At 45.5% G+C, this 22,587-nt stretch overlaps 1 protein-coding gene across 1 annotated transcript in view; it reads left to right on the plus strand.

Annotated features, from left to right (window-relative positions):
- The first annotated feature begins 20,820 nt into the window (after nt 1-20,820).
- Nucleotides 20,821-22,587, plus strand: part of gabra1 (gamma-aminobutyric acid type A receptor subunit alpha1) — a 32,365-nt gene continuing 30,598 nt past the window's right edge. The window contains exon 1 of the mRNA XM_035431685.1: nt 20,821-20,839. The gene's annotated coding sequence lies outside the window, so the exon portion shown is untranslated. The remainder of the gene's footprint in view (nt 20,840-22,587) is intronic.

Here is a 22,587-nt window from a genome sequence, read left to right on the forward strand (position 1 = left end):
CCCTCCTCTCGGCCCACATGATTGGACAACCCTCCTCTTGGCCCGCGTGATTGGACAGCCACGCCCGAGGGGAACCCCAAGTGAGGAGGAGGAACTCACCGTTGCCTCTGAGGGGTTCTTCGTCTCATCTTCCTCTTCCCCTCTTCTTCCTCATCTCAGCTTCAGGATGGTCCGTTTTTGACGGGCACACGGCGATGCAGCCATTTTTTAAAATGGAGAAAAAAGGCCGACTGTTACTGCAAGGTTCGTACAGTCTATTTCAGCACATCAGCATACATAAATACACCCACACAAGCAAATTGAGCCTTGCATTAAACACCATACTCTAAAACTTTACCAGACGCTTTTATATCATATATGGAATTTATGTTATTTTCATTTACATGTTCCTGTGATGTACCTATAATTCACTGGTTTGAGTGCTTTAGTGTCTGTAATGCACTCAAGTAACACTCTTAAGAGCATTTGTGCTGTGCCAGGCAGCCTACACCACTCTGTTCTGCCATTTTAATACACGGCGTTTTTTTTTTTTTTTGAGATGATTATCTTGCTTTTAGGCGCTCTGCTGTTCAACGTTCAATTAAATTCAATTCAGTTTTATTTGTATAGCACTTTCTGCAGAGACACTGTCACAAAGACACTTTACGGAAGAGAATGGAAAGGAAGTTTGAGCAAAAACCAGGCCTGGATTACCAAGCAGTGAGCAAGTGAGGTTAAAAAATAAAATAAAATAAAATAAAAAAACTCCCCAGTGGGAGGAAAAACACTCAAATGGTGGCAAGAGAAGCTCCCGTACGGAAGGACATCTCAGGAGGAACCTGGCTATTGAGTGGGAGCCCATCCTCCACTGGCCAGCCCAGTGCAATAAGTAAGACAGAATGAATGGTAATGGAAATTATGGCTCTCAGTGAAAATGGGTTGGGCAGGTTACAGTCTGAGGTGTTAGCTGGTAAAATAGACAGTTGAAGTGAGTACATATGCATTACTGTGTAGGTGGGTGATGCATCTCTGACTCCAGGTTGTGTCATGGTGTGGGCTTTAACCAGGAGAGAGACGAAGCTGGAGGGGTTGTGAACTTTGGTTGGGGCGGTTTGGGCGGGGGGGGGGGGGGGGGGGGGGGGGGGGGGACAGGGGGAGGGGGGGGGGGGGGCTGGTTTTGTGGAAGAAGCACTTGGGAAGAAAACGGAGATGGAGAAGTTTAGGCACTGTGTCATTTCGAGACGAACTGTCGCATGCGTAATGGCCTAAGTGTACCATGCCATGCAATGGCTACACATCTAAAGGGTGACAGTTACACCCACGAGAGTTACCTTGACCTGCCAGCACTCCGACATGACACAGAGCAGCAAGCCAGAACGTTCCACATGCAGTAGGCCGGGCGCCAGAACAGTCAGCCCAGCAGCACAGATCAGCCCACAAAACACCTCAGCTACCCAGAGATATGTTGAACATTTTGTTACGTACAGTTTGTCCTTAACCCTTTGACGAGTGGGTTTTCCAGAATTTTTATTATTATTTCTTTGTCCTTGAAAAATTCCACACCAGTGTTGAAGAACTCCATTCCTTCCAGTTGCCAGGAGTGATTGTGACATCAGCTTTGGAATGTTCGGTTAAGAACATTCCGATCATGCGCTTGTGATCTCACACCTTAAAGGGTTAACAGCAATCTCTCGTATTCTGGAGCTTGGCCTTTGTTAGCGTCTGTGCGATGCGCGCCCTCGGCCTGTACGCGTTGCCCGTGGCCTCTGTGGGAGCCGGGGGCGTCCGCAGTGGGTTTGCATTTACACAGAAAGCCTGTCGGAGGAAAGGGTAGTGTGAAATTCATCAATTCTGAATCAATTTGGACTGCAGAGGCAGATAATCTGTTTACTGTTACTTTTATAAAACTGTATGTGATGCAAATTGGCTTATGCGGGGTGACTTACATTGCCTGTGTTTTGATTTATCCCCCCACCCCCCCACCCCACCCCCACCCCGCATCTACATGTATTTACTAGGCACAGATATAGGGCTTGAAAAGGCAATATTCATGTAAGTCAGGTTCCTAGGCCACTGCACCGTTCTGCTGCCCTACGTGTTTAGGTATTAAGAGAACGATGTTCTCCAAATCTCATCTAGTGATCCGCGTTCAGTTAGATCCTCAAACGGTTTCCGTAATCTCAGAATAGCCTCCTAACCAGGGAGCTGACTGGTGACACCGTTTCACTGAATTAAAAAAAAAAATATATATATATTTATAGAATTAAAAAAAAAGAAAAATAAAAAAAACGTAACAAAACCGGTCAACCCGGAGTCAACATTAACAGAAGACTATAAACAAAACACAGAGCACAAAAGACCACGACACTGAGCGTCGTGGTTACCGAGGTAGAACTGAGACGTGAAGAAAAGCATATCAACATGTCCTGTGCAAAAAAAAACACACAAAAGGCAAGAACAGACGACTCTGGCAGCAGCCCCTCTATGCATTAAATGTGAAGTGTCAAAGGCCTTTATTTTTGGGGCTTGCGGAAAGCCCCTTAGACGAAACCCCCGATCTGAATCGCGAAGCCTTTTTTGCCCTGGACCTCCTCGCTGAGCCTGGCTCAGCCATTACAGTCTGGCACGGTTTCCAAGCAACAGAGCGCCACTGAAGAAATATGTATTTCTGTAATGATTGCTTCTTTGCACCCTGTTTTTTTTTTTTTTTCTTGTTTGTATTTGCTTTTGTTATTTTTTTAAAAACTTATTTATTTTTTTTGTAATTACCGCTGTCTGGTTTTGAGTGAAAACAGTGTAACAATGTTAGTGTAATTATTCAGTAAACTTGACAGCTATTGACACCACATAAAACACCTCACGTACACACAGTGCATCGGTCATTCATCTGTTAATAATCCTAACACTGTATTTGCATACCATTATTTTCCAGCTCCGATCGAATGAGGAGACATAAATGATTTAATTATCAGAAGCTTTCCGTTAATATCCTGATATATACATAGCACCATAATTTATCTGTTGCCAGTCAGGAAATGCACAATCCAACAACACCCACGCAAATATGCAGATATGCAGCACACAGTTCATCCTTATTGTTATGATTGTTGTTATTATCATTATTAATATTACCAGGGTGACCTGCATGGTTTACATTATTTTTTTACAAGTTCTCTATTAATACAGTTGGATATTGTTTTTTACAAGTTCTGTATTTATACAGTTGGATATTTACTGGAGTTATTCAGGTTAATGCACCTCTTGCCAGAGGCTTCAACAGCAGAAACCCTGTTGTTTTGAACTCAAAGCCTTCTGGTTTCAGGACTTGTCCATTAAAACGTTCTCCTATGCCATTCCGTGCTCCCTTTTGTGAGGCGTCGACTCTAATCTCGTGTTTTCTCCTGACCCACCTTAGCTGTAGTTCAGCTCCTCCTCGGGCGTTGCCATAGAAATCTGACCCGAGCAGGCCACACAGGTATGTTGGACAATAGCAGGTTGACCCAGAGCCCGAGTGAGCGGAAATGAGTGAGCGTGTTTGTTATGTGTTGAAGAAGGTCATTTGCTTTCCTTTTCCCCTCTTTGTAGGATACAGTGGCACGGTCCTGTTTTCATGTCCTCAATAGTGGGACGCAGGGACCCCACCAGGGACTTGGGGCCCCATGAAAAGGTCTCACATTGGCCCCCACCAACGCATAAAATTCTATTTTCCAATATTTTTTTTGAGGACCCCTCCCTGTCAGTCAGAGCTTTTGGAATCATCCTGACCCCCCCCCCCCCCCCACCTCCCCTACCCCTTACGGCACCTGTGGTGGGGCATTAAGGGGTTTTTAAAAAAAAAGAACTTTGCTTCGCGCACTATGCATCAGAACAGCCTTTAATCAGCATCATTCACGGCAGTCCTTGTTGCCATGGTTTCTCCAAAGCAGGAAATAACAGCACGGGTCTTAGCAGACAATCTTGTTCATTTGCGTGTGCAGACGTGATGGAATATGTGGCAGTTGAATGGTGTTCAGAAAAGGCCAGCCGGGTTAACAGCCCTGTTGCCGTGGGTGAGAATGCAAATGCAAACCCCCCCCCCCCCCCCCCACTCCACCCCCCCACAACATTATCTTGAATTAGTCCAACATACGCAACAGCTAAGGATGGTCAGCTGAAACCAAACCTTGAACAGTATCCAAAGGTTGAACATGCAAATGTTTCTGCTGTTGTGCAGTAATGTTTAATGTAAAAAAATAAATAAATACGTACATACCAAGGAGATGCACAGGGACCATTTTTGTAAATCTGTATTTTCTATGCACTTGTAGTGTAGTGGGAGTAACATAGCAGCTGCAGGTTGTTTATTTTAGTTGCAGAAATGATAACCACTCCAAAAGTGTTTCTTCGCTTTTAAGACCTTTCAGGAGAACATCTGGTTCATAAAATGTAAACTGCAACAGAGTTGTCATGACGAAATTGGCCAGTGTGTATAAATTGTATTTCTCCCAACCTTATATATACATTTAACAAATGTGTGCAGTTGGGGAATTGCGTTTTTTTCTCTCTCCTACTGGTTGATGAGTATGTGACATGTGCAAACTGATCTGACCTTATTGAGTGTCTTAATGTTAATATTTGTATCAATCAGGTAATGTGTATTTACAGCTGTAGATTTTTTGATGCATATGTTGGGCATGATGTTTTTTTTCTAGCATTCCAAAACATTTGATTTTACCTTGTATATTGTGATGCTTGTGTTTCTTTGTTTCTTTTTAAACCCTAGATTATTCCCTCTTGATGCTCGGTTTGATGAAAGAAAAATATTTTACTATTCGGATTTGCTTTTATTACATATTGTATTTATACAAGTTTGATGAATGTAATGTCACATCCTTATATTGCTTGTCCCCATTCATTTTTATGAATGTTTAGTTACGCTGAATAAATATATCTTGCATATTTATGTGATTGCTTCCTACCCACTGAAATAAAGTTTATCTACAATCGTTCTTTAGAATAAATTGTACTAATTACTTCAGGGTTGCAACCAGACATTTTCCTGTTTATCTGACTGCTTTGTTAATGGGAGTCCACACTTCAGCTTCATCGCTGGCAGTGCAAGCTTAAATATCCTGTGTACAGTCCAACCCCGTGGCATTAAGCTTCATGTCTACAGTTGCATAATGCCATATTACTTATTTCTGTCCCCATGGATTGATTTTTTAATAATGTAAAACCCCAAACAGGAGAGCACTGCTGCTGCTGCTGCTGGAAGTGGGACTTAATTTGAGTTACGCCGCTGTGTAGGCTTCAGGAAGCACATTTAGGCCGAGCGACGGGACTGGCTCGCGATGGCGGCTCTATTAGTGGGGTTGCCAGATTTGGAGGTTTCCCCTGAAATAAAAGTGGGGAAAAAATTTTAATTCATGCGGGAATTTAAGGGAGGAAAATGTCAATGTACATCATGGGGTTTCAAAAGGAGGTACAGGTAAAATGTATTGAAGAGGAAGGGCGTTCTGAGAAACTTTTTTTTGCACTTCAGTCAGTATTGGGGAAAAACAAACAGATCTTTCTCTTTCCTACAACTTCTTGTCATCTTTCGTTTGCATTGAAAATTTCAGATGGCAGAGCCTAAATAAATAAATAAATAAATGAATAAATAAAATGTTCATAGCCCCACCGAAATTCTTCCAATTCCATCAGACAGTCATACATTTAAGTGCTTTCTATTCAATAAACAAATTACGGCTCAAGCACTTGCAGAAAATTACACACCAAGGAAAGCTTAGGAGCAGAAATAGCCCCATTAAGAACACTCAGACAATGAGAGTGACAATGGCCAATTTTACACAGGTGGGCATTGGAAGTTTCTACAGCGCGCGCCTTAAAATAAGTATCCGTTGGTATATCTGAGGACAGTAACAGACTGTGCTGTGTGTTCTTATGCACGCCTCCAGCTCCCACTGCTTGGCACCTTGGGCTTCTGAATTTGGCGGAAGCTTTTATCATGGGTGTGTCGGTGCAGTTTACCTTCGTAAATACAATCCGTTTTTCAGGTGGGTATTTATTGAAGTAGTTCGGGTTAAGTACCTTTCCCCTTAGGGTGCAACAGTAATGCACCACCTGGGAATAAAGCCTGTAACCTTGAGCTCCAAATCTGTTGCGCTGCACTACCGCGTCGATTTTAACATCTTAAAAGACTCTGAAAGTTGGTGAGATAATAATGTGGTGTATCACAAATATTTGCAGAACATGTTCTTCGTCACTTATCTCTCAGGCCAAAAAGAAAATGGGATTGGTTTCCAGTAAAACCTAAAATAATTAACAGCCAAATCCTAACTACAGTAGTGTACATGTGTACAAATTCCCATGCATGCTTGTAATTGTTTGTGTGAAGAGACCAATATGGATCCAACAACATTAAAACAAACTCAATAATGGTGAAAGAAAAAAATAATCAATGGCTAGGATTGTTTTAAAGGAAACTGGTAAGAATTAAAATTCAGAAGTGCAGAATTGTATTATAAGAACAGGAGCGCTGAGCGACTGTTTGGCTTTATGGCCATATGCTCCCAGCATGCATCTGTGGAATGGGCAAGTTTACTGAGTCAACACCGTTAAGTATCGGCATACATACAGCATCTAACCGTCTATGATATTACCATTACAGTCACATCCAGGATAAGATCGGACAGGGCACTGGCGTGGCAACGGTGGCAAGGCAGTCTGGGTTCCAGTGTCAACCCTCTGCAGAATGGGAACCTGTCTTAACATAGGGTGTCCATCTTGAAATGAGACTTTTTTTCTCTCCCAAGTAGAAAATATTAGCTTGTTTATTAAGTTACTTAGTGCTTGACAAAGGAAATTTTCTCTTGCACCGACCGGCAAATACTGAACTGAGTCAAACTCTCTCACCTCACTGCCAATCTTTTTGTGTTATTCAGCCAAAAAAAAGTAACTGAAATCAGATTTTAAGTGTAAAATACTTGTTAAGATGAATTTATTCATTCATTTATTTATTTTATTTTTGTTTGTTTTGTTTTTGCAGTGCCCTAGCGCTGAGGTCTGAGAGCGGAGAGCGTTAGCCTAGTCCCGAGTGCTTAGCTGGCACTGTGCCTCTAATGCTCCCAAATGCCTCTGGTCACCTTCTCCCCAGTCAAAAAGGGTAGAGCGCCACCTATTGGTGCACAGCTCGCAACTCTCCTCCTCCTCCTCCTCCTCCTCCTCCTCCCCCTCCTCCTCTGTACCTCCTCCGTAGCTCCATTACTCCTCGCCTGAACAGCTACCAGCTCACGCTCACTGGCAATCGGTGGCGCGTCACAGCTCTGGTTATGTCTGTTTTTTTATTTTTTGGGTTGTTTTTTTTTTTTTTTTGTGAGAGCACACAAGCTGTTGTCTTTAATGTGTTTGACATGTGTGTCAGACCAGAGCAGGAGTGTGCCAAAGGAGGGAGAGAGAGTGTAAGCAGCGCCCCTGTCTCCCCCTCCCTCTGCCCCCCATCCACCCCCCCCCCACCCCCCGACGGTGTTTTTCCTGTGAGGATGAGTGCAGGGATGAAGAGGACAGCTGTGCCTCAGCTTTGTCAGGCTGAAGTTCCTGATGTTTCTCTGGACCCGTCAGAACCCCCCGCACCCTCCCCCCCCCCCCCTCCATTTTGGAAACATTCATTTTGCTCAATCTGTCACATGCATCCCGATTCATCAGTTTTCCTGACACAGAGAGAGAGGGGGGAGGGGGGGGGGAGAGAGAGAGAGAGAGAGAGAGAGAGAGAGAGAGAGAGGAGGGGAGGAGGAAGAAAGACTGAATAAATAAACGAATCACGGAAGCAGAACCGCTCCGTCTTTCCAAAATGCCAAGCCGGTTTTTCAACAAAAAAAAAGAAAGAAAAAAAGAAAAGAAGAAAGTGCGGTTGTGAACTTGCTAAATCTAGCGGTGTCGAGAGTCACACACCCGGTCTCACTCTCACGTGGCACTGCAGCGTTTCTGCAGGGAGGAAAGAAGAGCTAAATAAACCACACAGGATGAGTATAGAAGCATCTGTGATGGTACCACTGAGGGGGGGGGGGGGGGGGGGCACCATAGTGCTGTGTTGATTTTCCTCTCTAAGAAGGGAAGACAATCAGTGGGGGGGGGGGGGGGGATCATGATTGAATGACACTGAGCACACAGGTATCTGCGTCTAGAGCTGTTCAGGGTTAAATACCAGTACCACCATCGTTTCACTTGGAGGGGTATCAATGGGGGGCATCGGGTTGGCATCACCCCCATTGTGGTCCAGGGTAGGGCGGGGGGTGGGGGTAGGGAGGGAGGGAGGGGGGGGGGATTTAGAGGAGAACTGAGATCAAGGACCAATGTTGTTGGTTTGCAATTATAGCCCGGGGCGGGGGGGGGGCGGGGGGTCATGGTCTCTGCTTTCAGCCACCATGTGGTCGATGACCCCCCCCTCACCCTAGCCCAACTTTAGTTTTCACCTGTGAGCACCACCGGCTCCTCAGCTCTGACCCCCCACGGCCCAGTTCTGGGTCTTTTGGGGCAAACCTGTCTGGGACGTGCAGACGAATTGCATTTGTCAGGAAGCAAATAGGGCTACTCCTGCTTTTTATCTTTTCTTTATAGATCGCCCCAAAGCACCACTCCTCCTCAACAGGCCGGTTTATTTATCTGAGCTTCCTTGGGCCAGGATTTGTCCCTCTTTCTGTGTGTCTGCTGCAAAAATGGTGATCTCTGTCCCCGTCACGGGCACTGCCTGTTCACATGCAGGGTTGCTGCGCCTCAAGGAATTTTCCTGTCGACCAATCACGTTTTTTTTTCTCACCTGCAGTGATGTGCTGCCTGTCGTGTAGGCCGAAGGAATCTTAACCATTTATTACCGCCCAAACGCAGGAGGCATTGGTGTCTTTTGGGGAAAAAAAAGGCAAATGAAAACCTTTCTCCGTCTTTCTACTGAATCCAATGTAAATTTGGATTGTTGCATCTACTGTTGTGTGCTCAGTCTGTATCTATTAAAGGGAATCATTCTTGTTTAATTTGATAGGGAACAGCGTGTTCTAATTAAAATCCCTCAAGCGGGATTGGTTAAAAATAACTCAAAAATCACTGACAAGTGACCTCTTTCGATTCGCTCTCTCACTCCTGAGCTTCCTCGACACCGTCGGGTGCCTGGGAAAAAAAAAGCATATTTAATTAGGGATTAAAAGGGAACCCCTCCCAGTTCTGACTCGAACGCTCTCGTCTGCGTTCAGGATGTTGCCTTCCTCCTCGCGGTCTCTCCTCGAGGTCGAAAACCGAGAGGATGTAGGAAACAGAAATCCCGAGGTGGCGGTATAGAATTCCTATTCCCGGTCCTGGCGCCCTGACCCCGGCTCGACGAAGCCCGTACACATCGCGAGAAAATTGACATAAATTATCTCGCGAGTCAATCGCGCTCGTTATGCGGGCGAACGTGCGCGGGCACGCATACATATTCAACGGGAGATTACAGGAAGTCGGATTGACGTTCGCCACGTGAATTTTCGTCTCTCTCGATCGGTGGCGTCGTTGGGCCCTGTGCCTAAAGAGGGTTTCTGAGTCTTTGGAACGGGGGCAAGGTTAAGATCCCGCAGAACTTTAAAAAAAAAAAAATGTCTATATGATTAATCGAAACATTTAGTAATAAATACATGGGGGGTGGGGGGGGGGGTAGCTGACTGGTTGACTGATGACTAATGCGGAAGTTTGACTGCAGGGGTCCTAATCAGAAGGGTACATACTGGCTAAGGAATCCCTGTTGTTTTGCGTTTATATCAAATATCTCACAATTACCAGAACCCACTTTTTTTTAATTCTCATTCTAAATTATTGCACATTGTGCTTAAATCCGTGGCTCAGAATGAAATCGTGTTTCTCTCCTTCCTCCAATCCAATTACTGAGGAACTAATAAATCTCCATTAGTCAGCAATTAATGCTTTGCACGTCCCCGATAGTTTTTTTTTGTGTTTTTCACCCCCCCCCCCCCCCCCATGTTACGTGTTTCCTCACCGGGGGGTGTGGAGTGTGGCCCGTGGTGTGACGCCGCACCGTTCCGTACCGAGCCGGTGGAAGGAAACGGGCCGACCCGGAAAAGGGCCCTCTGGCTCGCAACCGAAACCCTCCTGACGCCATGGCAACATGGTTTTGCCGGGAAGCCGAGTGATAAATATAAAATAAACAGCGACGCGTTAACAAGCGGCGTGTTTATGATGTGCTGGGGGAGTTTAATGCATTTGCCACCCCCCACCCCCCTGGTCTCCTGATGCACGTGCGTTGGGATGAGCGTGTTTTTAAATGACCACTACCGCTTAATAGGTTCTGAGTGCAGAGGAACAGGGCGCATGATTTGCTGTCGAGGCGAGTGCAGCAGAAACAGGGCGTGTGATTCGCAGTCCAGACGAGCGCAGCAGGAACAGGGCGTGTGATTCGCAGTCCAGACGAGCGCAGCAGGAACAGGGCGTGTGATTCGCAGTCCAGACGAGCGCAGCAGGAACAGGGCGTGTGATTCGCTGTCCAGACGAGCGCAGCAGGAACAGGGCGTGTGATTCGCTGTCTAGACGAGCACAGCAGGAACAGGGCGTGTGATTCGCGGTCCAGACGAGCGTGGCAGGAACAGGGCGTGTGATTCGCTGTCCAGACGAGCGTGGCAGGAATAGGGCGTGTGATTTGCTGTCCAGACGAGCATGGCAGGAACAGGGCATGTGATTCGCAGTCGAGGCGAGTGCGCTGGCTCCAGGCCTCCCGGGCGAGCTCAGCTGGACGGCATTCTGCTGCAGGGCGTTCTCATTAAAGCCCGATCAGCGTATCGATTCCCACGCGCGCACTCTCCCCTGCGGGAGGAAACGTTCCAGGAGCTTCTCGTGCCCGGGGGGGGGGCCCGCGTCTGACCGTGTCCGACAACGGCGAGCGAGCGAGCGACCGTCATCTCTAGCCGGATCACCGTGTTTGCTTACCGTGAGAAATTCACCTCGGTAAGGCACTTTGACCAAAAAAAAACACCTGCCAAATGATGAAATTGGAAACCGGAAATCAGAAATTTTAATTGGAGAGCGGTATTGCTCTGATGAAGATGTTCTGCTGTGTTCTTTGGAGCTGGTGAAGGAGGCCTTAATGTAGATGGTGCTACAAGCGTTACACAGAGTGACAGCACCCATTCAAACTGTCCCAGGGGCTGGAGACAGCACTTTGGACTAAAAGCTCCCAAATTAGAGCTGTGTTGTCAGAGTCTGCTATCATAGAACAGCTCTAAACACATTTTTTTGGGGGGAAAGAGACAACCTTTTTCAACGATATGTGACATTCTTACACGTGTCAGCAGGTACTGCTATTTTTTCTTATTTCTATGTTTAACGTCAATGATTTTTCCATCTATACTGGTATCCATCAAACCTTTTTAAAGGTCAGTAGGCTGGTCCAGGAGAGCTGCAGGGTCTGCTGGTTTCCATTGTCAGTTGGCACTCAATCTTAACCGTGTAATCAACTGAGTTATTACACAGTTATGATTACATTATGACCAACATTGATCGATATTGTGGATCCTTAATCAATGTTACTTATAACTTGAAATAGCGACAATAGCTGTAATCATCATTGTGATCAGCGTCGCCATTGTCATAATAAATATAAAGTGAATTCAAAAATGTGAAATTCACAGTTTGCTAAGTATTCAAACACGTCTCTAGTCAATGTCTATATTACTGAAATCTCTATTATGGTTTTGACATTTCAGCAACTGGCATGCATAATTTAGCATTAGGACCATGGCCTGTCAGTTCAGAAAATGGGAGAAAAGCCATCATTTAAGCATAAAAAGTGTCATTTTAGCTCAGTTTTTGTATAAATTTCTGCATATCGAACTGATCACTGAATATGCAAACGGCACGCTTGATACAGAGTAGTTTTTTTACAGGAATGTTTGAGTCATCGGAATTTTTGACAGGGTGTTGTGGTTGTCATTCAAATGTAACGATATTCATTCGCCAACTTGTCATCAACTGGAAGAGGAGGGACAGACCTGTGCGTCAGGAATGTGGGTCGGTATCCCGGCTCATGCAAAGAAGTGCTCGATTCATCTACATTCTCACGCGCATTTATTAGATCCATCTGAAGTTCCTTTCATAAATCAGCCATCTATATGGTGACAGGACGCGAGCTCCGCGGCACGTACTTGAATTCAGCTCGCTCGCCGATAACCTGGCGGTCTATAGCGAGAGCTCTAACGACACAGTCGCAGTTAAACACTCCGGCGTCATGACCGAATGCCCCCAGCTGGACGGACGTCCGTAAAATGGCCGTAACCTTGAGCGATGGGCGCCGCCGCGTTCTGCGGTCTTACGCTACTCGGCGAAAAGGTCAGTGATTTCACTTTGGGAGATAAATGGAACACCGGAGCAAAAAAAAAAAAAAAAAAAGAGGTCAAGTAATGACAAGCCCCGTGACTTTTTCCAATATGGCAAAGTAAGCGGCTTACTGCTATACGCGCGTTTAAGCTAAATGAGCTACGCTGGAAATGTTCCCGTATGGAGCTTCTTCTTTAATGTATAATCGGGCCATGGATATGATTCTGCCACTGAAATTAAAAGCGAGATAAAAGTGCTGGACTCCCGCGCGTCTCTCGGGAGAAAGTTCGGGACAGCGCGCCGCCTCACTGCACCAGGAGGGAGTGGGACACGAGGCCCAAGACCGGAGAGGGCCTCCCAAGATGGCAAACAGAGGACTTTTTTTTTTTTTTTGGCATTGGAAGCGTCCACTTGACTCTTTTTTTTTAAATTATTTTTTTTCTCTCTCCCTCCCTCACCTGCCTGCGATGTTTGCATACCTTAAGCCGAAGATCGATGAGTGTGCGAGCGGGCACGGGAACGGAGGCTATGCTAAGGAGCGCTACGCTAACGAGCGCTATGCTAACGAGCGCGGACGAGCCTCTCCAGGGCTTTCGGCCTGGCGTTCAGATGCGAGGGCCGAGAGAAGAGAAACTCCGATCTGCCCGTGAGAGAGAGAGAGAGAGCGCGCGGGCTGGAAGGAGGCGGCGGGGGCTTGGGGGGGGGGGAGGTTTGGGGAGGGGGCGGGAGCAGCGATCCACATATATAAGGTCAGCTCTGCATAACCATGGAAACAAAAAAAAAAAACGCAATACACTAGCAATCCCTGACAGGTAACTGGAGTTGGAATTCACGCCGGTGAAGAAATAATGTTCCAGCTGTTTGCTCGCCCGATTCTCTCTCTCTCTCTCTCTCTCTCTGCCTCTCTCTCATTATCTCTCCGACTGTATTTCCGTATTTTAAAATGACCAGTAATTGCAGTGTTCTTTTTTCTGTCCTTTTTTTTCCCCCCTTCCACCTTTTCTTCCAAGGGAAAGAGAGGTTGAACAGCGGGCTGAGAGCCGTGCGAGAGAACAGGACCGGAGACTCGGTTGCGTAACAACTCTTGCCAGAGCGCTCGGAGTCTATGTGCCAAACGAATGTTTTTCTGGGCAATTTCTTCCAGCGAAACCGCCCATATACCAGCGCCAGTGGACTGATGCTAATGGAGAGCTTACATAAAGACCTCCGCGTCTCGCTGCCATGGCGTCCGTGGAGGTTCAGCGAAGCGCGCGGATGGATTGACCGCACGCGGCGAACCTCGACCGAGGGGAAAGCGAGCTCGCGCAAAACCCCCCCCCCCCCCCCCCCCCCCCCCCCCCCCGCCACCCCACCGCCACCCCCCCCCCCCCCCCCCGCTCCGCGGTTAACAAAATCAATTCCCCATTCCACGCTGCCATTAAGAAGTATTTAGCCATCCACTATCATTCCTCCCTGACATTTTGTGTTCGGATCGTTTGTGAAAACAAAGGGGGGACATCATAAACAGTCATAACATTGATAATGCGCCCGCGATCGCTCGGAGATGGATGTCCCACAAAGAAGAAAACCCCTCGAAATCCCACCCCCCCCCCCCCCCCCCAGCAGGAGGGTCTTCTCACGCATGCCACCTGAGCGGAGCTAACAGCGAACACTGGAACCCCCCCCCCCCCCCCCGCGCGCGTACAGTATGTCTCCAGACACGGCTTTACACACATCAGACCAACGCCGGCCCTGTCCATTCGCTGCGGGGTCGTTCCGAGCCCAAGAGCGCTGAATGAACTCTCCCTGCAGCACAACGTGATGATATTACATTTTGTGAGGGCGTGTCGCTGAGCCTGTTGGCTTCTAAAGCTTCAACATTCAAAACGTCTGAATGTGGTATTGACACTGATGATACTGATATTGATATTGATTTTGATGTGATGCTTTGTGGAAACATGGAATGCATTCAAATCAGACCCAAAATGAGCTATATTCCATATCAACAGGCTAGCAAACAAAAAAGTAGCATTTCCACTCAAAGGTTTGCATCACAACTACTATGTTACAGAGCAGGAATCAACTGGTGTGTTTTGCGTGACTTGGCCACCTCTGCGTGTTTTTTTCTTCTTCTTCTTTCCAGTGAGTGAAGATAAACAGATCTCTGCTCTGCATCCCACATAATAGTGACCAAATGTACATCTAATGTGGGTAGCTAAGCAACTGTGAAATGAACCCCTAAGGAAACCACAAATGAATCACATGCAACATTTATTTTTATTTTTTATTTTTTGCTTTAATACATTATTTTGGGCCTACCAAGGGAACCCTCCCCGTTTCAATAATAACTGCTTTAAAAACAAATGCCAGATCAATCACAATGCATGCCAAGTACAATTTGTTACTCAGTGGAATACATATCTATAAATGCAGTCGTATGAATATGCATTAATAAGGAATGTATTTCATTAACTGTTGAGGTCTGAATATGATCATGCATCATACGTGGATTTCACATTGATTAGAATGATAAATAAGAGCTTTAAAGAGCAAGGAATCATGGGTATAGAATCCTAGCATACCAATTTCTCAGTGTGTTACTGGCCAGCATACCTGATAATGGTAATAATTTAAAAACAGTTGCATAATACTGAAATAGAGAAATACGTAGCTACATAGTACATATATAGACAGGATGCAGTCTGCATGTGACAGGGTGCAGTCTGCATGTGACAGGGTGCAGTCTGCATGTGACAGGGTGTGGTCTGCATGTGACAGGGTGTAGTCTGCATGTGACAGGGTGCAGTCTGCATGTGACAGAGTGCAGTCTGGGTGCTGGCCACTCGCCTCGCACGACACTCCTGTCCTGAATGAGCACAGCGCTCACTAGAGGGCATGCTGCTGTTTCTGAGGCCAGGGGAGGGGGCGTGGGGGAGGGGGAGGTGGGGAGGAGGGGTAGTGAGTGGCAAGCGTGTCCTCACCACTCTCATCTCCTCTCCGCTCCCTCTCCTCACGCTGGGGGCCAACCTGACCCTCGTCCCGCTTGCGTTACCCCTCCCCCACAGGCTCTCGAGCCGGCAGGGGGAGCACGCGCACATTTCACCAGAGGCGTGGTCATGCTTGCCATTCATCATGTTAAGCCTTCAAGGCGTGACATCACAAATGCACGATTAGAATGTTCTTAACTGAACATTCAAATGCTGATGTAACAGTGAGTGCCGGTATCTGACAGCAGTGAGTTCTAGAACACTGAATTGTGAAAAAAGAAAACATTCCAAAAAAAGCCTGCTGTTCTAAGGTGTGTAGGGGGGGTGGGGGGGCATGAAGGAGCTGGATGCCCGCGGGACCGGGCAAAGAGGTTCCGCTGGTCCACGGCCAGGTGGCTAAGATCGGGCACCGCAAGGTCAGGCAGGCGTGATGATGATGGATATCAGTACGATATGGAGCAGACGCAATGACACGTGTGATGGATCTGACTGTCTGGATGAGGTATTTTTAGTGGACATTTACTCTAAAGACACTATTAACCTAAAAAACATGGAATTAGTCTGAGACTTGGTTCTATTGTTAGACTGATTATGATGGTGCCATTTATTATTATTATTATTATTATTATTATTATTATTAACAGCAATGGAAAGAAGAACGCTGTTATTTTGTATTTGTTTTGATATTTATTCAAAGTGATAATAGTGGTTTTTGTCCATTTTGTTCAGCAGCAGCTCTGTCATTGCATATGAAAGGATCGTCTGCTCTTTCACGATTTGGTTGATTTGCCTCTGACATGTTGATCAAAACGCACAACTTTGCACTTCAAAAAGATGAATCAATCGCTGTCTGCTGTGAACAATCGGCTCAAGCACTCGATGCATTCAGACTGTTGGGTTCACTGGCACAGAAACAGTGGATATCTCAAAGCAAGCCTATGAGCTGTAATACAGGCGAAATAAAAGGAAAAAAAGATAAACAATAAATGAATAATTCATCAGGAACGTAACAGCATGTTTTTGGTGCCATTATCATTGATAGATCGGTGCTTTACTTTACACCCAAAAAAAAAAAAAAAATCAAATGTTCGTTTTACATCACAAAAGGGGTGGTTTGTTAGCTTGCTTGCTCGGGGGTGGGGGGTGGGGGGGGAGGTAAACGGAAGACAATATAGGTGCCGAGAGATGCAACAAATGTCCCACTTAACTCCCCAGGCTACAACCGGTCTGAGTTTCTCTCCCGCATTGAAAAGCTGCCCAGGTCATGCCGAGAGATACAAGGCTTCAGACTTCAGCACCACGGACAGCTCCACGGCCCGCTGAGGCAGCTGCCACGTTTGACCAGGGAGATGCTGGGCTTCGGTTTTTCAGCACCATGGACAGTCCCCCCCCCCCACATCTGCACATCTCACAGAGGGGGCTCGAGCTGAATTACCCAAATTACATCCAATCCGCGCTGGCAGTGAAACGGGCACAGCCCAGAAGACCGCGAGTCCTCAGCGTATGTAGCATTTAGCATTTAGCGGCCGCCAGTCAGTTATCCATCACGCTGGGGTGATTTTTGAGAAAGAGCTGGACTCAGTTCAACAAATCCTTCTGTGGAATCCTTCTGACTCACAGTTAGGACTGGGACACTGTGTGTGTGTGTGTGTGTGTGTGTGTGTGTGTGTGTGTGTGTGTGCATGCCTGCCTGTGTGCATGCCGTAGGTGTGTGTGTGTGTGTGTGTGTGCATGCCTGCCTGTGTGCATGCCTGTAGGTGTGTGTGTATATGCGTGTATGTGTGTGTGTGTGTGTGCTTGTGCACAGGTGCCTGTGTGTGTGCATGTTTGTGTATGTACTTGTGCACATGTGCCTGTGTGTGTTGTGTATGTGTGTGTGCGCGTGCATGCAGGCGTGTGCGTCTGTGTGTGTGTATGTTTGTGTGTGTGTGTGTATGTGTGTGTGTGTGTGTGTGCATGCCTGCCTGTGTGCATGCCTGTAGGTGAGTGTGTATGTGTGTGTGTGTGTGTGTGCGTGTGTGTGTGTGTGTGTGTGCATGCCTGCCTGTGTGCATGCCTGTAGGTGAGTGTGTGTGTGTGTGTGTGTGTGTGTGTGTGTGTGTGTGTGTGCGCGTGTGTGTGTGTGTGTGTGTGCGTGTGTGTGTGTGTATGTGCATGTGTGTGTGTGTGTGCGTGTGTGTGTTGTGTTGTGTTGTGTGTGTGTGTCTGAATGTACTCCTGCACGGGTGCCTGTGTGTGCTCTGAATCTAAGTACGCTGGGCATCCTGCTGTGCGTCAGCCATGGAGGCTAGACTAGAGCGTTCTGCTTCCTTATTGCACACATTAGTCCCGCTCGCTGTTTTACCAGCAGTCTCTTAATAAAGAGGTTGCTTGGCTATCTCTCTCATGGATGAAGTCACTTATCTTCACCTACACCCATTAATCAATCCCTATCGTTCAGTGAAAAAGCCATAATAAAGGTAAAATTACAACTGGCTACTGTGCCTGGTCAGAAAAAATATGAAGCGTTATACGGCCAAAGATACTCTGTACTTTATAGCAACGCCAAGACAGGAAGTAGGAAGCAGCAGCTGTAACCCGTGTGTGTCTCGGTCTGCCAATGTGTATCTCTGTATCTCTGTCTGCCATGTGTGTCTCGTGTCTGGGAGAGACTATATAAACAGAGAGCCAGTGCTTCTTTCTGCTGGGCTGTCACAGTCTTGTCGTGTTCTGTGATTTATTTTTAATGCAATCACCAATTCAAACCACACACAGACACAAGATTAACTATCTCTCTCTCTCTCCCTCTCTCCATCTCTCTCTCTGCTGTGTGTGTGTATGTGTGACAGAGAGAGGCAGAGAGAGAGAGAGAGAGAGAGAGAGAGTTATAGGACTTGGGTGAATGCAGCTCGGTCATATATGATGTCTCTGACATTAAGCACATCGTACATAAGAGGCACGTTATGACATCTACTGAATGTTTGTGAAGGCAATGCACATGATGTTTGCATAAATCTTCATCTAGGCACTTTGTCACTGCTGTCGATGAACCGCACAGTTTCTCAAAGGAAGGGAGCAAAACACGCACCATCATATGACGCTAGAGCTTTATATTCATAAGGAAACCCACCAATGCAAGGCCACGTTATTAATGTGTTTCATAAAGTACTTATTAGTGTCTATCATGGAGTGTGAAGCGCATGGTTTGGTGTTAAGTTTTCTACTCTAACATGACAGGAATAAAAAGGAGTTCATAACAGTTTTGTTATCTTGAAAATAAAATGTCAAACTATAAATAAAAAAATAAATTATTATTGTTACAAATATTCTGTCAAAAAAAAGTTTTTTAGAGTGTATTTTGTGCTCTTTTCCACTGATATTGATACTGATAATGTTCCAAAAACATTTTGGAAGCATTTTCCTCTTTACAATGATTCATTTGAATGTCAATATCCTCTTTATGGTTGTCAATACCTGTTCACCGAGTGCAGAACTTTACTGACAGAACTTCCACTGAAATCACATCAAAAGCATGGATTGCATGACATGCACCGATCCATCACTGGCGTCCTCATTGTGACGTATGTCGAGAAGTGAATGAAGTGGATCTTGCCCGACGCCAGTAACCTTCCAGAATGTCCTTTTACTGGAGAGAGAGAGAGAGAGAGAGAGAGAGAGCAAGACATAAAGCAAGACGCTGCAGCCGCAGTAATTTCCGCTCTGCTTTCTGTAATTCCGCAGGCTTGCGCTACTGATCTATATCCACGCGGGCACGTGTTGCTTGCGTACATTTTCAAACGTTTCATTGGCTGTCGTCACCTCAAAAATTCATAGTAATATTAGATTGCTGCTAAATGTAATTAATTACACACACACGCACACACCACAAGAACAGATGCCCTTCCCACTTCAACTACAAACAAACAAGCATAGTTTGTTTCATTTACAATGCAGTGCACGCCATGCATGCAGAACAACACATACATCCATGTTGCCCACTAACGTAGGCTACATATTGCTCAACCTTCGGTCCAGAATATGCACTTAGCAGTGATAGTTCCATCGAGTACATAAACGATCATTTTGAATCGGCAGTATTACCGTTGAACCAAAAAGTTCATCCGATGTATAACTGGAAAGCGGATAAAACGGATGAACTATATACTCATTAATTGATTAGATAATTACATTTACCCTTTGTCTTCCGCAGCAAAAATAATAAATTAATTAATTACATAAAATACTGCGCAGAAATGTCAGCGTTATGCGTTTCCTTGGGTTGGAAGTTGGTGGCGAAGTGACTGTGGTGGTCAACGTTACAACAAATGCGTTGGGGAGAAGGAAACGCTGCGGATGAACAGATGGCCAGAGAGGGTTTAATACGAGAGCCGAACTGTTGCATTTTCGTCATTCTCGGGTTTATAATCAGTGTTATGTAAACTGCGGATTCGGAGCACGGAGTCGCCTGCCGGTATGACGCACTGTAGCCTGCAATGATTCGCTCCCGCATCGCTCATATTTACAGGCTTGTGGAAAATACTGTAACCCATCAGCACGTCATATTTAATTTATTGTTGCCGGTTTTTAAATTTGTTTATTTAATGTTTTTGCATTTAATCACTAATTAATAATCATTTATACAAATGTAAGGTTGTGCAATCAATTACGGAAATTGAATTACAACCATCTCTTATGGGGTTGTTTGAAACTTTCCTCTCGCAGTTTGAATTTTGTAAAGAATTTCACGTATCTCCGTGGACGTAGACATTTGATTCGGTCAACGTATTTAACATGAATGGTATCCTACAGGCCAAATCCTTACTACACACATTCTGACAGTGGGATTATCGGCTACATTGAACCTGCAGACACAGCGGCAGAGAAATTGATGAAATTCGGTGACAACAATAACGTCAAAACGGAAGGACCCCGCGCAAAAAGGTCAACTGAAATAACCACATACGGTGGTTGCCCAGGTATTAACAATCAAACCACTGAACACATAGTTTTTTAAACTATTGAAGCCGACACTGACTAAACTGTATTTAACGCTGGATATGAAGAAATAACACGTCAATTCCAGTATAAATGCAGGCCCTCTATGACAATGCACTGTTAAAATAAATAAATATAATTTTTATGCAATTGTCCTGTAAACTCACCCAATGAAATCTCGTTCCAAAGAATGACTTAATTGCCAACACACCGGCTAGCACCATGAGTAATGCCTGCAGTGAATGAGGGGGAAAAGTATCGACACACATAGACCGGTAATTAAAGGTTAGCCGGTGTATTTATCTCAATATGACGTGGCTGACTGGGCTGCGGATGCTGCTATGAACTTTGCATTCATAATCCGCGTCTGCAGCCAGCGCGTGAAGGCAAATGCAACGCTGCAGATGTGCATGAGGGGCGAGGGACCGGAGACGCCTTCCTGTCCGCGCAGCCCCGTCGTTTAAAGGAGAAGGCGTGGACGCGCAATTCGGGAATGCGGTCGGGAGGCACTGAGAGCGGAGAGAAGTCAAGGATCCCGCGTTTCCTGCAAACATTGGCGTGTCGTAACTTACAAGGATGACGGTGGAACAAAGGTGAGCGGCTTTCTCAGACTCAAGCTTATCCGTCTACCGTCTGTGATGTTTCGCATGAAGTAGACTACACTAAAAGAGTTAAAAACCTAACCTATATTCGTGCGGCCGCAACGCTTTTGGAGATTTATTCTGTACTTTGTACTGTATTTTAACTAGTCGTGTGTTGTGTGTTTTCAGTCTGTTCACACCAAAATGTTTAGCATTCCACTAAATGTAACAAATAGCTAACCCCATCACCACCATTTATATTTTGAATATTTCAAGAAACAAGTGGTGGTTCACACATTTTAGGCCAGCTCTGATTGAACATCCACTGCGTACACATTGAATTGTCCAGAGTTAAATCGTCTCTTACGCAGTCCACATGGGCCCTATTGGACTCATTTGTACTCTGTTGGAGTTTAAGTAACTCCGGACGTTTTACAGTGCAGTTATTTTTCCTGTATAATTTCCTGGCTATCTGTGGATTCAAGCTCAAAACGTGGGAAAAGGCAACACTTGGAATGGTGTCTACACATGGACCTCATATACAATAATAGAGGCCCATGTTATATTGAGCAGGTCTCTTCATAGTAACACGGGTTAATACTATGAACTGGCTATTCATCCGATCCAGGTTCACCATGTTTATTGACATACAAATAATATCCAGGACCCTGGCTTCCGGTATCCTAAGAGTTTGTATGTCTGTAGCGAATCCTGGAAACTATTCCAAATAGGGGATGGACAAAATAATATAAACCCTGCATTAAAGGGGTGTTTAACTGTAACTTTGAAGTCACTAAATCACAATAGAGAAGACAGCCACATAGGTGAATCATTAAGTTAATTGCCAATTTGCAGTGTGCCAGCTATCAAAGTTAGCATGATATTTGAGGTTCCAGAGCAGCAAGAGGTGACTCACAGCATTCCAAAGAGACCAAATATTCAGTGCCCAAATAGTCAATTGTTCAGTCCGTCAAGGCGTGACATCACATATATGTGATTAGAATGTTTGTGACCGAACTTCTAATACTGATGTAACAATCATAACTGAAAACAATGGGGTTCTAGAACACTGGCTCAGAATGTTCAAAACACATTCCAAAACACCCACTCTTCAAAATGGTTAATCCATGAAGTGAAACGGTATTGACAAACACAAAATAAACTGCATCGGAAAGATGATCACAGGTGGAAGTTCACCAACAAGGCTGGATGGGCACTTAGCAGGACCGTTACCCAGAACTACGGCCTCAAAAATCTCCAGAAAACTATCAACTCCACACTTTTCTGACCCAACCTCAACAAAAACTGCAGGTTGTAGGCCTCATAAAATTGGCATTTGTAGCAAGGCTGCCATTATGAAATTGTTTATGTCCAAGGCTAATGCACAGAGATGCACAGCCAAGTATAAGCAACACAGAACCGGGCCCCTGATCAACTAAAAAAAGCAAAATGGTCTCATTTTTCTTTCACTTGGATGAGTTTACATTTGCAGAAAGCCAAAGGAAAAGCCTTCAACCCACAATGTTTGTCACTGACTGCTAAACTCGGTGGTGGACCTGTACTGTATATGAGCGGCCATGATCTTATGGGAGAACATTGGGTCTGATGATTGCTCTACATCCAGGGTGCTCAATCCTATCCGGAAATGGTCTGGTATGGGTGCTGGTTTTGTGTTTTATCCCAGCATCAAGACACATGATTCTACATATTAAGGTTGCGATCGAAGACCATGATTAAATCAGATCTTGTAGCGCTGGAGT

The sequence above is a fragment of the Anguilla anguilla genome, chromosome 9, assembly GCF_013347855.1.
Source record: "Anguilla anguilla isolate fAngAng1 chromosome 9, fAngAng1.pri, whole genome shotgun sequence".
Classification (NCBI taxonomy): Eukaryota; Metazoa; Chordata; class Actinopteri; order Anguilliformes; family Anguillidae; genus Anguilla; species Anguilla anguilla.